The following is a 12,109-nucleotide window of genomic DNA, read 5'->3' on the forward strand; positions in this document are numbered from 1 at the left end:
ATAGCAATTTTTGCTGGAACACGATCCGGGGATACTGTCGAGGATACTGTAACAACGTCGAAACTGTGGAAAACGGAAGGCAAAAGTGGCAAATAAATGTAAAAGGAAATAGTCCAATAACGGATGAAAAATCGTGGAATTTTACGCGGTGTCTATCGACCATAGAACCGTTTATGACGCCACCGCTACGTCATCGGTCCTGACGGCGCCCGCAATTTTTTCGAGGGACTTTTTATGATCGATGTCGTATCTCCGAACCTGTTTCAACGCCCTGGCAGCGTCCGCTTCGTTCGGATCGGAAGAAAATCCGTGTTTCTCGCTACAATTGTAATCGGAGGATCGTATTGTTGGCGGACGTAGGATTCGGACGTGGTGGCCAGGGCGCGTAATCGAGTAGCTTTTCGGGCACGGAAACGACGAGGCGAGTCCTAACGCGACGAGCAGAGGGTCATCTTTCAGGAATCCACGTCATCGCTCGGAAGCGCGAGACCGACAACGCTTAAAGTAATCGCGCCGATTTGTACGCGGCTCGGCCGCGGAATCCGGTTTCGTAGCGAAACGCGAGCCGTGAATCCTCGGAAGTTGATCCGGGCCGCTGTCATCGATCCAACCTCGGAGGGTGTTCCTCGGCACATGAATTTTTCAGGAGGAAAAAATTCAGTTTGCCACGCGCGCGCGTATAAATACAGAGGGGCCGGGCCGATCGACGGAATTCGTTCGTCGCGTCTGTTTGTCGAGCGGGACACGCCGGCGGACCGGTTCCGCCTCGAAAACGCGCGCGCGCGCGCGAGGAAAGCCGTTGCAATTTCCGCGTATCGCCGAGCCTCCGATTGCAAATTCGCGGGCCGCCGGCGTTATTGCGAGCGGCCGAGGGATAATAAATTTTCTAGGTCGGATCAGCCTCGGCCTCGGCCCGCTAACGAGCCGAGCGGAGCCGCGAGCGCACGCGAACTCGAACGCGAGCGAGCGAGCGAGCGCCCGCGAACGGTTAATGGACATTCGCTGCTAATCCAGCGTCGAATCGATGGACGCGCGATAACTCTGGCCGCGTTCGGTGCACGAGAGAGCACAGGTGGTCTATCGCGGTTAGAACCGGCCCTGTCACGGTTATCGATGATGCATTTGCCACGGGCAAATACGGCTACGCGTCGTTGACACGCGGTAATTATTTACGCCGTCCAGCCCCTGCGCGAGCGGCTCCCCCCAAACTTCATAATTTCTCCGAACGGTTTTCATCGTAACTCGAACATTGCCTGCGACGCGTCCACCCCGCGACCAAACAACCCCCGTGCCCCGAGCCCCGAGCCGAGCCGACCCGACTCGCGACGAGCTCCCTGCACGTCCGCCGACGATGACCGGGTCAGCACGCGACGCTGGATATCGACGCGTTGCCGCGTAATTGATTATTATTATTAGACCGACGACGGCCAGGACGGTGGTATTTTACCCGATTGGCTCGGCGAGAGCCGAGGCGTTTATCTAGGAATATGTATTTCGAACGGGAGAAAGTGTTTGCGACAGGATCTCGATAATTGGTTCTGGTTAGATAACCAAGCGAGTTTTCGGAAGTCTATCGCGTGGCGGGTTGTTGCTCGGAGACGTTGTTATACTTTGTAAACGGAACGCCGCGAGGATCGGTGTTTAGGATGATCGACACTCTGAGGTAGGTGAACGGCGAGACGCGACTGGGAGAGAGAGAGAGAGAATATGAGAGGAGAGTTCCTCGATAAAGCGTTCCACGAGGCGCAACGCGGATCCGGTATCAGGTGGCAACGTCAGGATTCGAGCTAGCTCGGCCGGCTCCGTGTCGAGCAGTCTGTGCCGACAAGGCTGCGGAGCGTTGGAGGGAACGAGACCGGCGAGAAGAGAGGGCGAACGAGAGTGGGGGGGCCGTGGAGGGGTGGGGGAAAGGCGAAGGAAATACTCGTCTCCGCATGAATATTCAATCGCCTTCCAGTTTGATTTCGCAACGACGACCGTTCCACTCGTAGCAGGAACTTTCTCAACGAGCCCGACATCGTTGATAACCATTTGCGAAAGAATAGTTTCTGGCGCGGCTGCGGCTGCGGCTGGTAACGACGAGCTTCGTGTGCGTCGCGCAATTTCACGAACGATAGGAAACGCGTCTGCTCGACGGAGAACCAGTCGGTAATCGTTTAACCACGCCCACGGAGTGTCCTACGGTATTTAACGTCACGCTAATGCCGCTTTTCTCTTCGTATTTCCTCGTAGCCTCGTACCTTGGTTCCCCTCTCTTTCTCTCTCTCTCTCTCTCTCTCTCTCCACTCTTTCATCCTGTATCGGATAACGCGAATTACGAGATTGTTCCGCCGCGAGTTATTATTCTCGCGCAATCGATACACGTGCCAACGCTTTATCGAGTTGCTAATGTCGTTTTTATTATGGCACCGACGGCTGTCCGAACGGACGGATGGAGGAGCCTGAGCTCCGGCTCGATCGACACCTTACCTATAGGCAGCTGCGCGCTCTTTTAAAAATCGATAACGCCCGAGTGCGTGGAATCCGCGAGCTCTCGCGCAGAGCGACGTCGAACTTTCCCAGAAACGAATCGTTGATTGAAAGAACAAGAAATCTTTTTGCAATATAATGTAACTTATTTGCGTACAGATCCATCGGCGATAGGAGAGGTTCGAGCGTATTACGCGTATCCAAGCGGACGGCGAGCGTAGATAACAACGTTGAACGCGAGAGCAGCGGTTCATTGAATCCGCGGTAAAAGGTATCTCTCTAATCTTTCCGCCGCGTAAATTTGCTCGATAACGACAGCCGCCGGAAGTCAAAGTGGAAAATATGCAGCCCCGGGCAACATCGTTCACAATTTTCCTCGGCGCGGCGCGGCGCGGCGCGGCGCGGCGCGGCCGTTGTCCCGATAATTAAACGTGTAACGCGGCCAGACGCGGGGGTTACACGCGCGCGCCGGAAAGAGTAATTTAAATCATGCGCGCGTGCACCGGCTGCATTATTTCATTATTTCGTCGAAAACTGTTTCATTAGCGCGATACGCTCGCTGCATCGTTTAACGGCCGTTTATCGTCACCGTTATCACCGACTGTTATTGTCAATATCGTAAAAGGGCGCGCGCGCGCTCTCTCTCTCTCACGGCGGACACGGAACGCCGGAACAGCCAGCGGCGGCGGTCCCTTCCCAGAGCGCCGAAAACCCGGCAGCAAGCTCTCGATCGACCACCCCCGCTTATAAATCGCGTCCTCGCCGCGAGCGATTGCCGCGCAGCTTATTACCATGCAGTTTCCGGTAAAAACACGGCGGGCGCAGCTGCAGCTGACGCCGAGCCGAGAAGATGCGCAAAAAACTTCCCGATGGGATTCGAATTTGCCAAACTGGCTTTCCGCGGCTCATGAATAATTTTCGCCGATGGGAACCCAGTCGATTTTTCGACATCGGCGGAACAAGCGGTCGATGAAAACTCGATGGAAATCCACCGATTAGGCTCGATCCGTAGCCAGATTAATTTCAAACGCTCGATCGATCGGTTCCTTGACAAACGACGAGACAGCCCCTACCGAAGCTATTCGATTCTACGAGTTTTGGTTGCGAGTATGGCAAGCAAAAGCCATAAGTTTCCGTAACAATGCCGAAAAGTGTAAAATTGAACGCCGAAACGGCGCGACGCGGTACGATGCGGCGTTCCCTTGTACATATTTGCATTTAAGCGCAACCGGAATGCCGGCGACCGTGAACGCCGCGCTAAACGACTGCTCGTTTCAGCGTTAATTTAAAAATCTTAATTCCGCGTCTATAAAATTCTACGGTGACTACAAACTGCCGGGCAATCTGGTACAATCGTCTGGACCGGCTTTATTTTAGCCTAACTTCCGCATTTTCTACCATAACACCGTCTAGCCCCACTTTCGGTATGCCTTCGCTAATTGGTCAGCCGTCTGCTTAGACTTTCGTTCATGCATACACTATTCCACTGTATCGTGTATCGAATAAAAATTCGAGACCATCTGTTCAGGGTCCTCGATATTGTCTCGCTTGCCGATCACCGGGCTTTCATCGCGGAATATCGATGGATCCGAGTTGGAGAAGATCGCAGCGAAAGGGCCAGGGTGGTGCTGTTCGCATTCGCGTCGCGCAGCTGTCGCGCGTTTTCGTAGGTCGCTCACGCGGCGGTACAATTTCCAGCGCGAAATCGTTCCAACTCGAGGCGCCTCTCTCGAAAGAATTACTCGGTGGAAGGCGTCGTCAGCTCCCCGGGGAGTATTCGATTCGAGTGCGGGACGGGGACTCGATAATCGAAAATCGTTTAAACGTAACGTATCGGTCGGTTCGTGCGGATTACGGAGAATCTTCCTGGGAGGGGAAGATCTGTCCAGAAATTTGGAATAATATTTAAGACAAGAGAAGCTAAACGGTCGAAAACTTTTTTACATTTTTCCATGTGGAGACACAAAGTCGGAAGAGCCGTTGTTCCTCGGACGCGAGGCGGGAAGCGGCAAAGAGAAGCGGCTGCCGCGCCGCGCGCATCTGCCGTGGAACGAGACGAGACGAAACGAGACGAAACGAGACGAGACGAGACGAAACTTGGCGACCTTTCAAGCCGGAATTCCGGGTCTGCCGGTCCCCCGGCGGAGCTTAAACGACGAAACGAGTCCTCTCCGCTCGTATCCAGAAAGACGACGAATCCCCGGGGTCGAGCCCTTACTCCCACTTCCGAATTCGTGGCACGAAAACGGCGGAGGTCGGCCCGCTCCGGCAGAAATTCTCGCACGGTGCCGCGAAAATACGAGGCCGCGCGCGTTTTACGGCCGGATTTAAAGCGGACTCGAAGGAGCCGAGAAATATTTTAATGGGACGTCCCGCGAGGCGCCGTCCTCCGCCCCGCTCGCCCATCGTCCCGCGAACCTGCGAATGTCAGAGATCGCGCGCCAACACAAAGTTCCTTCCGGTAACACCGATGACGAGAAATCAGAATTTTATTCGGTCTGAAAAGAGCGCAGCTAGTACATCGATGTTCGAAGACGATAAAGACGAACTGAGGCTACCAAAAAATGAAGATGGTAAGAAAGTTGCGCAAGGGGGGCATGGTTTTATTAATTTGCGACGCGATGAACCTCGGAGGCAGGAAATCTCAGTTTGGAGGTCTAATCCCTCGCGATCGTCGGTCCAAAAGGGGAGGAAGAACGCTTCCATCAAACGAGGCAGCGCGAGTCGAAAGTCTGCGAGAGACAAGAGGGTGAAAAAGGGCAGAGATGAAACGGCGCGGGTTGGACTCGTCCTCCCCGGGCTGTCCTCGCGGAAAGCGGAGCTCTCTTTGCTCGCCCGCCACGACTCGGCTTTTGCCAAACTGCTTCGGCCGATACCTTCCGACCTCGCAATTTCACGTTCGCTGGATTCCCTGCCGCTGGAAACGTCTTCCCTTTGAATCAAACGAATCTGTTTCGGCACAACAGTCCGCTCGAATTGCCGCGATATTTTCTTTTATAGAATCGACCTTAGAAACGTGTAACAATATCACTTTTTCAGGGATTTTCCTATTCATTCGAATACGGTGGAGTCGTTGAAACCGTGGCGCGACGCGACAGCCCCGCTTTGCGAACAACCGTGTCCGCGCGAGTGTATTAGCTGGGGAAGTGAGAGCTGCGAAAGAGTTGGGAGAAGGAGCTTTAAAGCTGCCGCCGCCTCTCCACGAGACATCCTTTGAAGACGAGGTTCTCGTTTGTGGGAGAGAGCCGTGTTATCTTGTCTGCTGGTAACCTTCGAACCCGCGAATAACAACACGTAGCGCCTATAAATACGGAGCGATCCGTGTCGGAGGCTTTGAGCTTTTCTCTCGCTCGCGCCACTGTTCGATCGTTCCGTTTCGCGAGTGCCCGAGCGAATCGAATACTCTGCCAACCACCGCGATATCGTCGTTCTGCCCGCTTGCTGGATTCAATTTTCCGTTTAGTATATCCTGGATTTCTGCAATAAATCGAGTCGGTTATTTGCAACGGGCGTGGGCAAGAGTTTCGAAATCTCGCATCGGGGGTGGAATAATTCGTGGAAAAATGGTCGAAGCGCGCGAGATAGGAGGAGGAGGAGGTTCCGAGGATTCCGGTCGAAACGGCGACCACAATTAACAGCTTCGGCGAAACCCGTTGTTTCCGCGTCCATTCTTTTCGGCGAAAAGCGCGCGGCCGCAATAATGAAGCCCGGACGGCGCCGTGACGCTTTTCATTAAGCTTGAACGTGGCGTAATTGCGTTAGCGTTCCGTGTGCCGTGTTCCCCTCAATGCCGCTGAACCAACACATCATCGCGGTCCCCGGCAAACGGTCGCGCCGCCCCGCGCCGCGCCGCGAAACGGAAAGAACTCGGCTGATTCGGTCTCGAAAAGCGCGCCACGTATCCCCGCCGCCGCACGCTCGCCGAGTCGTATTCTTGATGGCGCAAACATAATAACTTCCTTGTTTCGCCATAAAACGCTCCGGCGACTGACAACTTTGTTAGGAAACAGAGGGTGGTCTTTGTCGTCGTACAAGACCGAGGGAAGCCCCGTGATTAGCTACGTCCGACACGCGTTCGTACAGAATTTAGAAGAATTGCGAGACTTCTACTTATAATCGCAACAATTTCATTGAAAAAAGGGTGGGCTTGAAAAGAAAATCGTGCGAGAAGATTGCTCGTTTACGAGAGACTGTGTGCGCGAGAAACTTTGGATCGAATAGAACTGCATCAGCATTTGCATCGACGCCGGGGCGATCTGCATAATGCGGGCGTGAATAAATGATACGGCAGTGACAATGTTGCGTGCGATGTAGCGAGCTGCAAAGGTGTTATTAAATCCAACCCAGGTTTAACCTAAATCATAGCATGCAACGTCGATGGTTGCTGATAAGCCTGCTTAATTGCATTATGTCGAGCAACGGTATAGTTTCTTATTTAACCGGTGGAAGCGAGAAGGAGCGAGGATGGCGCAAGAAAAAGATTTCGAAGCGGTCGAACTGGAGAAATCGCCTCGATCGGCGCAGGTTTCACGCGCGATTGGCTGCGTCGATAGCTCCGATCTCTTTCGCGCTATCCGTCGGAAGCTTTGCATTTCGGTTCTGAAATTTCCAATCGACAACACTTTTCTTCGGAAGCTGCGTCGACCACCGGCCATCCTTGTTTTCCAAAAGAGCTTTAGAGCCGTCGAACGCTTCGGGGCTACAGGGGGCGATCCGCGAGTTACGCGTCCGTCTTATTCACAGTGGAAAACGTGACAGGCGAGAGAACCATCTCGCGGGAGCTCGAGTATCTTTTTACGATCCCGTTTTATCGTATCCGTATCCTCGTATACCACCGGTGACCCTCGAATGGGGAGTGCACGCGAATCCAAGAGCGGTGTCATGCCGTGTCGACTTTTACGCTGGTTTTCGAGACGTTTGGATCGAGGCGCCGCGGCGTACTGTTCATGATTCATGGAGGCTCCGCGTCGGGGCGACCCAGTACGCGGAGATGCAGTTTCCTGGAAATTAAGTTCCTCGAGCGTCTAACCTCTTTTTGGTTGACCAATCGAGATCGATTTTCGCGATTTTCGATTTCAATCTCTGTTAATAGATGGCTACGCGAGCAAAGGGTCGACGCACCTTTCCGCAAGAAACGAACAGACGGAAATAATCGAAAAACCCGGCGGATTCTATTCTTTCGCGATGCCAAACGGATTAAAAGAATCCTCGATAACGGAGAATTTATGGATCGCTGAGGCGGCGATGGGTGGGGGCTGGACGACTCGAGGGGAAATCGCGACGGAGGAGGAGAACCTCGGCGGAACTGAATTACCGTGTCCCGGAGTGGTTGCGAGTCTTTAAAAGGCTCTGTTTCTGTTTTCTCTCCGCCATCGGAATCGGGAAGAGCGAAAGCGAGCCGCGCGCGCGCCGGCTGTCGCTCTCGCTGTCGAGTTGCCGGGTTCGTTCCTATGATAAAACGTTTCCACGAGGAAACTCGGGCAAGAGGGAAACTGCGGTAATTGAAACGCCTGTGCGGGAGAAGAAGCGGAGCAAGGACTGCTCTCGAGGTCTAGATCTTCGAACGATTTCTGGAGAATGCTAACCTCGAGATCGTTTCGAGCGGCACGCGCGACGCCGGCAATTTAGCGACTCGTGACTTTTGAATCGCGAGACGCAATTTTCTTGATAAAATGCAGCGTGTCTTTGCTCGCCGTTCTTCTCCGAGACAATATTTGGAGAAGAAACTTTCGAGACAATTGGGACACTGGGACGATCTTCTCGTCCAGCATGCATCCAAGGTTCGTTTAAAATTGTTGCGAATCGTTTCTCTCGAAACGTAACTTTAATTCGCTCGACTATCGCACAAGAATGTTAAAGACCGAGGCTCGCCGTGAAATTCCATTCCAAAGGCGAAGGTTTCGATGAAAGCGTTAGCGTTCTATCACCGGCGAGATTCCGCTAGGCGGGCGCGTCGGGATGATGGTGTCGATGGAACGTCGACTTTTTGGCAAAAGGAGAGCGAATTCTCTGGATCCGGGCCTGGGCCGCGTTCCTCCGCAGACCGATAGGGAGGATAGGGAGGATAGGGAGGATAGGGTGGATAGGAAGGCCACGACACGTCCCGATTAAACTTCCATCGTTGTTCCCGACTAATTCATACGCGTCGCGCGATATTCATGAATCCGACGTTCCGAGCGCTTCGAATATTTCATGCGACCGCTCCGAGACGCGAGGTTCGCCTCGGCCGAATCACATCTCCCGTAATTACGCGACCAGCCGCGCGGCAAAGAAATCGTAGACACGCGCCAAGCATCCTTCCGCTCGCATCGATCGCGCGCCGCGATCGCGATCGCGATGCGCTCTCGCCGGAATAATATTATAATTATTCTGCCGAGATGGAATTTGTAAGCGGGTGGAGGCCATCGGATCCACGAGCGCCAACCAACTTTGGGATCTTGTTAGCCGTACCGCTCGCCGGAACCGTGGCAACTCGAAAACTCTTTCTCAATTAGCCTGGAATCCTGCCAACGCGAAAGCCATCGGCAGAATTTTCTCGGTGCTTCGTCCACGAAAAATAGCAACGACGTTGAAAAATTCTGCTTCGTTATTTTATTCGCGCATCTCTTACATTCCCGAGCGAAATTCAATAAATACGAAACTAGAACGGAAAAGATTCATAATATTCGAAAAGGAAGAGCAACAAAAATAATTCTTCGAAAGAGTTGTTTGCAATTTTTGGTAAATATTAGAGGTTGGTGCATATGAAATGCCGGATTTTTAAGCGAGTATATATAAAACTGCACATCTTTTTTCAAAAGTTATTGATTCAATCAAAATGTGCCCCATTTGTTTCAATACTCTTTTCCCAACGCGAGTTTAATTCATAGATGTCTGTCTTGAAGAAATTCTGATTTCTCGGATCAATAAACTATAGTATATTACATACTGTTTAGCCCATAAAAACTACGCACACGTCGTACAAAACAATTGCGAAATTAAATGAAGTAAAATATAGATCTTTCGCCAAGCGACTTTCACTATTTTAAACATTCCGGACAGTTTTTACGGGCTAAATAGTATGTATATAGTATTCATATGCAGCAACCTAATACATGATTGGAAAAAAATTACGAGCCGAGCGTTCATGCGCAAGGCTGATCGATAAGCTGGCACGAATTCGTTGTCCGTTTTATTTCGACGCCGTAAAAAGGCAACATAGGTGTCATAAACCCCGATCGAGTTTCAATGTATTTATCGGCGTGGAAGGAGCTTCGTGGCCGGATCACGATCGGATCGCGCGTTAATTCCGAAAACGATGGAATCGTCTGGAATCGCTCCGTATTTGGTCGCGACAGATAAACGAACGAGCGAGCGAGCGAGCGAGCGGGCCGCGCCCGGTGAATTACTCGCGGCCGGGGTAGCCTGTTTACGATAATAGTCGACCCGTCGATTTACAGTAATTTTACACGCGCTTAATTAGCAATTCCGATCGGACTGGCTCGTCCGTCCGTTCCGCGACCGGTTCGATCCGACTATATCGCGTTCGACGCATATTTTCCGTTCCCATAACCATAACCGATCCAGGACACCCGCGAAACTTCTGCTTCGAAATTCAACATTTGCTCTCGCTTCCACTGTCGCTCAATTTTCCTGATATTCTATTTGCAGGTTGAAACGCGAGTTGAATTCCAGCCTCCGATCGATTACCTTCCTTCCATAAGAACTCGAATGACTTTGGGAACTTTTAGGACACCTGTTCTCTCGTATTCTAAACGAGAGCGACGTTGGGCGAGCATCGCGGATAACACGGCGCATAAAGAATTATTTGAAACGCAAACACGTGGTAGTAACCGAGAGGAGAGCCCGGCCCGGCTAGGAACAGAATGTAAACCGCGCGAGGAAAGCCGGCCACGGGTACGCCGCGTCGGGGGATATTAAATAATACAGAAAGGCTGGGATTACGCGAATGCCTCGTTCATAAGGCAACGACGACGGGAACCGTCGTCAAAAATGAGGCGATGGCCGCGAAAAGCGCATTCTGCTGCCGCAACCCGACGAACCGGCATGCCAGGGACCGAGGACAATAATGTGCTATAATCGTTTGAACGCTGCGACAATCGTGCAATAGATAATTGTAAATAGAATGAGTGCTGCATAAGGGCGGAGATAAGAGGGCGGCATGAATTTTTCCGCGGAATTTGTCGCCATTGGAGACCGCGTTAACCTTGATTTACGGCGATCCATTAATTATTGAAGCAGTAAAACGCTCGCCACGCACTTCCGTTAAGAAGTCTTTACGATCTCGCCGCTTAATACCACTTCGGTGCCGTATATCCGACGATTTGAATCTGAAATATGCCGCGGCGCCCTTCCCCACAACGCGAGCGAGGCCGCTGTAGGGATTCCATAGGAGAAGCTCCGTTGCGTCGCGACAATAAGCGATAAAGTTTCAGCGGTCGCGGGTCGAGTAACAACGTCTGCAGGAGCCATTTTTCACGTCGTCGGGTGTCCTCGCGTCGCGTCCGCTCGATCCGAGAAATTGATTCGCGTCGCGTCGTCGGTCTCGAGAATCGAGCACGGTGTTCGCCGTCGATCGAGAGATCGATTCGACGCGGCGCTCTCTTACTTCCGATTCCGATTCCGATAGCGACGGGATGCCGCCGATGCGTTCAGAATATGTATAATGGTCGAAATCGGAACGCGGGGGAGAACAGAAACGGCGACGAACATATTCGTCGTAAATGTGGCCGTCGTTTGAAACATAAAAGACAAACGTAAAGAGGTTGTACCGTACCTGGTGTGGCTGCAGGGTGTCGGGGATGGGCCGGGGTGCTATTAGCCAGCGGTGCTTACGGGGCGCATAAGCGCAACCTCCACCTCCGAGCTACTCCGGCTTTGTCTCTGCATCCTGAAAAACCGAGAAATAAGGGGGATGAGTTTTAACGCCGTCGAGCGTCGTTCAAGTAAACGTAGAGAGCCGACCCGAGAGCTAATACTCGGCTAATAGCGGCGAAAATGTGACGGGGCAACTTGCATCGAGTCCCAAAAGCCGCGCGAAACTAAAGCCGAGCGATTTATCACGAGGCGACGCGATTAATTCGATTCGATTTTTTTTCGATTCGATTCTTTCTCGATTCGACGCTTCGCAATTCCGCAGTTTCAAATAATCAGGCTTCTCTAATTATCCCGGACGTGTAGGTTGAAAAACGCTTTCCACAGGCTCGTTTCGACAACAGTCGACAGCGATCACAATTTTCGCTCGCTTTGAAACTCGGACGAGCAGACCCCCACCCCCCTGTTACAATATCGCTTTCAGGTACAAGGTGGAAGTTTGATATTAAAAAATATATCGAATGAACGCAGTTGGCCGACGATCGATGGAAAATGCAGCCCGGCGCGGCTACCCCATGGGGTCCGGGGTAGCCGGGCTGCATCGATATTCGAGCGACGCGTACGATTGAACGTCGATGCACGCTTTACTACCGCCGCCGTCTGTTATCCGCGCTGCGTTCAAGAACCGCGACTAGTATGCAGCTATCGTCGTCAATTTCGACGGCCGTTGGTGGTGCAGCCGGCAACCGAAAAGTATTTTCTGTAACGGCATCGTTGCTCTCTTTCGACGAAAACATTCGCCTGACGTCGCATACATACTTTGCCC

At 52.4% G+C, this 12,109-nt stretch overlaps 1 protein-coding gene across 6 annotated transcripts in view; it reads right to left on the reverse strand.

Annotated features, from left to right (window-relative positions):
- The window catches only part of LOC144476781 (uncharacterized), a 237,388-nt gene that overhangs the window by 52,201 nt on the left and 173,078 nt on the right, over nt 1-12,109 (reverse strand). For all 6 annotated transcript variants that reach the window (XM_078194007.1, XM_078194004.1, XM_078194002.1 and 3 more), the window contains one exon: nt 11,246-11,359. The gene's annotated coding sequence lies outside the window, so the exon portion shown is untranslated. The remainder of the gene's footprint in view (nt 1-11,245; nt 11,360-12,109) is intronic.

The sequence above is a fragment of the Augochlora pura genome, chromosome 11, assembly GCF_028453695.1.
Source record: "Augochlora pura isolate Apur16 chromosome 11, APUR_v2.2.1, whole genome shotgun sequence".
NCBI classification, from domain to species: domain Eukaryota; kingdom Metazoa; phylum Arthropoda; class Insecta; order Hymenoptera; family Halictidae; genus Augochlora; species Augochlora pura.